A 6,000-nucleotide genomic window follows, 5' to 3' on the forward strand; every position below is an offset into this window, starting at 1 on the left:
CTGCAACTTCCCATTCCTTGCCTCATATTTGAGTAACTGAATTGCTTTTCCCACTGATCAATAAGAAACAAGTGCTTGCTAACCAAACTCTGGTGAACCTTCTCTTCTTTCCCCAAGACCCTGAACTTTGGCCCACCATACTACCCCTTGTTAAGGGCTCCTCCTGGAGAATAGGCTGGCACCTCAGTGTAAAACCTTCTTATATGCTCTCTGGTGATGTCATCACCTAATCCCACTTCCCCACACCTGGGATTTCCTAGCCTTGTTTACTCTCAGTCCTTATTATAGAAAACACTTTTTCCCTCACTCTTTGGGACACTTGCAGGTCTTATGGGTGGAGTATCTCCCTATTGTAGTTGCCCCCCCCCCCGCCACTATTACAATACTCCCTTTCCCACTTTTCTTTCTGAATAAAGCTTCTTCTTATAAAGTCTGGATGTGTTGTTTATTTGACAGAAGCTCAGCTGAGCATTTCCCCCACTAGGTAATAATCGATTTCTACCTGGACCAGAGGGTTTATGTTAAAATTAACCATCTCCCATGAGATCTCTTTAGGTTTTATTTGGCCATACAGAGCCATAAATGAGTGAGGGGTACCTATACACCTCTGAAGGAGTTCCATGAGAGTGCCTCCCCTCTTATTTTCAGAAGAGGTTACTTTCATTCTGGTTTTGGCTTTATGTCAATTTGAATAATCAGTTTGGAGAAGCCCTTGTTTCTAGGCTGTCTTTTGACCCTGTATTACTGTGTCATCTGGAGATAAACTGCACCAGTACAGGAAACTTTTTCTATAAAGTGCTGTTAACTTATGAAAAGGGTAAAAGAGGATTCTAAGATGCTCATGGAGCATCTTGGTGGTTGTGTTGTTCTGGTAGTACCTGAAGTCTTCTAACATTAGTAGGATAAGGGAGAATCACCATCAACCCAAGGCTGATTCCCATGAGGTGGAAGTCAGACACACCTCCACTCTCCAAACGTTTTTTTTTTTTTTTCTGGGTATGAATAATCTTTTTTTTTATTTTTCCCATACAAAAATTTATACATACATTGTTATGTGACTCTAATTGCTCTCCCCATACTGCGACAGCACACTTCTCCTTTCCACCCCAGATTCCCCATGTCCATTCAACCAGCTCCTAACCCTCTCCGCCTTCCCATTTCACCTCCCGACAGAAGCTGCCCGTTTAGTCTCTTCTATCTACTTGAGCTAAGAGGCACACTCCTCATGAGTATCACTTTATGTCCCACGGTCCAGTCCAATCCCTGTCTGAAGAGTTGGCCTCGGAAATTATTTTAGTTCTGGGCTGATAGAGAATTCAGGGGCCATGCTCTCTGGGGTACCTCCAGTCTCAGTCAGACCATTAAGTCTGGTCTTCTCCCTAGAATTTGAGTTCTGCACTCCACTGTTCTCCTGCTCCATCTGGGACTCTCTGTTGTGTTCCCTGTCAGGGAGGTCATTGGTGGTAGCTGGGCACCATCTAATTCTTCTGGTCTCAGGCTGATGAAGTCTCTGGTTTATGTGACCTTTTTTGTCTCTTGGGCTAATACTTTCCTTGTGTCTTTGGTGTTCTTCATTCTCCTTTCACCAGGTGATTGGGACCAATTGATGCATCTTAGATGGCAGCTTGCAAGCTTTTAAGACCCCAGACGCCACTCACCAAAGTAGGATGCAGAATATTTTCTTAATAAGCTTTGTTACGCCAATTGACCTCCAAGTCCCCTGAAAGCATGCTCCCCAGACCCCTACCCCTGCTACTCTATCACTCAAAGTGTTTGATTGTATTCAGGAAACTTCTTAGCTTTGGTTTAGTCCAGTTGTGCTGACTTCCCCTGTACTGAGTGCTGTCCTTCCTTTCACCTAAGATAATTCTTATCTACTATCTAGTTAGTAAATAACCCTCCGCCCCCCTCCCCACCCTTGTAACCATCAAAGAATGTTTTCTTCTGTGTTTAAACCTTTTCTTGAGTTCTTATACTAGCGGTCTTATACAATATTTGTCCTTCTGTGACTGAATTCACTCAGCATAAGGATCTCCAGCTTCCTCCATGTTATGTTTCACGGCTTCATCGTTGTTCTTGATTGTTGTGTAGTATTCCATTGTGTGGATATACCACAATTTGTGTATCCATTCATCCATTGATGGGCACCTAGGTTGTTTCCATCTTTTTGCTATTGTGAACAGTGCTGCAGTGAACATGGGTGTGCATATATCTATTCGTGTGAAGGCTTTTATTTCTCTAGGATATATTCCAAGGAGCGGGATAGCTGGATCATATGGCACACCTATTTCTAGCTTTTTAAGGATGTGCCAAACCGATTTCCAAAGTGATCGTAACATTTTACTTTCCCGCCAACAGTATATAAGTGTTCCAGTCTCTCCACAACCTCTCCAGCATTTATTGTTTTGTGTTTTTTGGATTAAGGCTAGCCTTGTTGCAGTGAGATGATATCTCATTGTAGTTTTGATCTGCATTTCTCGGCTAATGAGCATGAGCATTTCTTCATGTGTCTGTTAGCCACCTGAATATCTTCTTTGATGAAGTGCCTGTTCATATCCTTTGCCCATTTTTTAACTGGGTTATTTGTCTTTTTGTTGTTGAGGTTTTGCAGTATCTTGTAGATTTTAGAGATTAGATGCTGATTGGATTTGTTGTAGCCAAAAATTTTTTCCCAGTCTGTAGGTTGTCTTTTGACTCTTTTGGTGAAGTCTTTTGATGAGCATAAGTGTTTGATTTTTAGGAGTTCCCCATTATCTAGTTTCTCTTCTGGTGTTTGTGCATTGTTACTTATGGTTTGTATTCTGTTTATGGCATGTATTAAGGCTCCTAGCATTGTCCATATTTTTTCTTCCATGATCTGTATTATTTTAGATTTTATATTTAAGTCTTTGATCCATTTTGAGTTAGTTTTTTTGCATGGTGTGAGGTGTGGGTTTTGTTTCATTTTTTTGCAGATGGATATCCAGTTACGCCAGCATCATTTGTTAAAGAGATTGTCTTTTCCCCAATTAATGGACTATGGACCTTTGTCAAATATAAGCTGCTCATAGGTGGATGAATTTAGGTCTGGATTCTCAGTTCTTTTCTGTTGGTTTATGTATCTGTTGTTGTACCAGTACCAGGCTATTTTGACTACCATGGTGGTATAATAGGTTCTAAAATCCGGTAGTGTGAGGCCTCCCACTTTGTTCTTCTTGCATAATGCTTTACTTATCTGAGGCCTCTTTCCTTTCCATGTGAAGTTGGTGATTTGTTTCTCCATCTCATTAAAAAATATCATTGGAATTTGGATCGGGATTGCATTGTATCTGTAGATCACTTCGGGTAGAATTGACATTTTCACAGTGTTGAGTCTTCCTATCCATGAGCAAGGTATGTTTTTCCACTTATGCAGGTTATTTTGGTTTCTTGCAATAGTGTCTTGTAGTTTTCATTGTATAGGTCTTTTATGTCTCTGGTTAGATTTATTCCTAAGTATTTTATCTTCTTGGGAGCTCTTGTAAATGGTATTGATTTGGTTATTTCATCTTTGAAGTTCTCTTTGTTGGTGTAGAGGAATCCAACTGATTTTTGTATGTTTATCTTGCATCCTGATACTTTGCTGAAATCTCCTATTAGTTCCAGTAGTTTTCTTGTGGATTCTTTGCGGTTTTCTATGTATAAGATCATATCATCTGCAAATAGAGATACTTTGACTTCTTCCCTACCAATTTGGATACACTTTATTTCTTTTTCTAGCCTAATTGCTCTGGCTAGGACCTCCAGCACAATGTTGAATAAAAATAGTGATAAAGGGCATCCTTGTCTGGTTCCCTTTCTCACGGGAAATGCTTTCAGACTCTCTCCATTTAGGATGATGTTGGCTGTTGGCTTTGTATAAATGCCCTTAATTATGTTCAGGAATTTCCCTTCTATTCTTATTTTGCTGAGAGTTGTTATCATGAATAGGTGTTGGACTGTCAAATGCCTTTTCTGCATCAATTGATAAGATCATGTGGTTCTTGTCTTTTGTTTTATTAATGTGATGGATTACATTGATTGTTTCTCTAATGTTGAACGATCCCTGCATACCTGGTATAAATCCCACCTGATCATGGTGAATTATTTTTTTTTTTGATATGTTGTTGAATTCTATTGGCTAGAATTTTGTTGAGGATTTTGTGTCTAAGTTCATAAGGGATATAGTCTGTAATTTTCTTTTTTTGTGGTGTCTTTACCTGGTTTTTGTATTAAAGTTATGCTGGCTTCTTAGAATGAATTTGGGAGCATTTCATCCTTTTCTATGCTCTGAAATACCTTTAGTAGTTGTGATGGTCAAAATTGTGTGGCAACTTGGCTGGGCCATGATTCTTAGTGTTTATATATGACCACTCCCATGATTGAATCTGCTATGAGTAGCCAATCAATTGAAAGGGAGTTTACTTGAAGATGTGGCCTACATCCAAATATAAGCAGACATTCTGGTTTTTTTGCTCACTCTGGGTCCTTCAGCTGCCTCCTATTTTCTGACCTCTGGTTTTTGGGACTTGAGCTATCAGCTTATCTGCTGACCTTAGGATTTGTCCATCTTCACAGCAAGTGAGCAGAACCCTGCTCTCCGACCTGCTGATCTTGGGTTCACCAGCCTCTGCAGCTATGTGAATCAGGAGAAACCTTTTTGTCTTGCCTGCCAATCTTGGGATTTGTTGATCTTCACAGCCTGTGAGCAAGAGCCCTGCTTTCTGACTTCCTGATCTCGGGTTCTCCAGCCCCTGCGGCTACGTGAATTGGGAGAAGCCTCTATCCTAACCCATGGGCTTAGGATGTTCCAGCCTCTACACTCTTGTGAGCTGTTTCTTTGATATAAGTCTCTCTCTATATTTATATACTTAAATGGTTTCGACTCTCTAGAGAACCCAGCCTAAGACATTTGGTACTGAGAGTGAAGTGCTGCTTTAACAGATACCTAAAATGTGGAAGGGGTTTTGAAACTGTGAATGGATAGAGGAGGAGCAGTGGCGGAGGAGCAGCAGTGGCAGAGAAGTAGCAGCAGCAGAGAATTGGCAGCAGCAGAACCAGGAAACCAGTGCCAGACAGTGCTGGAGCCAACCCATGGAGCAAGACAGCTGAGGGCCTGTGCACAAGAGGCTTCCTGGCAGAGTGGGGTGCCTGCAAGCACTTATCGGTGGAACTACAGAGCTTTAGAACACTTGCCCCAGCAAGGCAGATGGGGTGAGGCCTGAGGAGCCAAGAGGCTACAGGAAGCAGAAGCTGAAGGGACAAGGAACACAAGAAGCCGCACTGCCTCAGTCTCAAATGGTATGGCCAAGACCTCTGGGGTTTCAAAGAGTGGAGCCACGGCCTCTGGTATTTCTAAGGGTGGAGTTGCCACTCAGATGGACTAGGAGAATGGTGCGCCTATAGCCGAGGGAGCAGAATTGCTGTTCCAGCAGGCCTGGAAGGCAGAGCTGAAGCCCAGGACTGAGGGGCCTCAGCTCAGAATATGGAGAGTGTGGCCAATACCTAAAGTTTAGAGGGAGGACCATTGTGTAAATTGTCTCAGAGAACAGAGAATTATTTTCAAAGCCTTGAGGGCTAATGTAATGTGTTCTGCTGACTTGCTTGGTGCCTGTTATTCCTTCTTTCCCTGCAATTTCTCCCATTTATAGTGGAAATGTCTAGCTTGTGCCTGTTCTGCCATTGTATTTTGGAAGAAGATAACTTGTATTCTAGATTTCACAGATGAAGAGGAATTTTTGGATTTTTGACTTGGAGATGATTTAAGACTTTTGTTATGATATGATGGGGTGAACATGCTTTACATGTGGCAAGGACATGAATTTTGGGGGGCCAAAGGGTGGAATATCACAGATTCAATTGTGTCCCCCCAAAATATTTGTCTACTTTACTAGGTCATGATTGCCAGTATTGTATGATTGTCTACTATTTCATCATCTGATATGATTTCCCTATGTGTTGTAAATGCTATTACTATGACATAATAAGATAGATTAGAGGTAG

This window comes from Trichechus manatus, unplaced genomic scaffold (genome assembly GCF_000243295.1).
Source record: "Trichechus manatus latirostris isolate Lorelei unplaced genomic scaffold, TriManLat1.0 scaffold00157, whole genome shotgun sequence".
Lineage (NCBI taxonomy): Eukaryota > Metazoa > Chordata > Mammalia > Sirenia > Trichechidae > Trichechus > Trichechus manatus.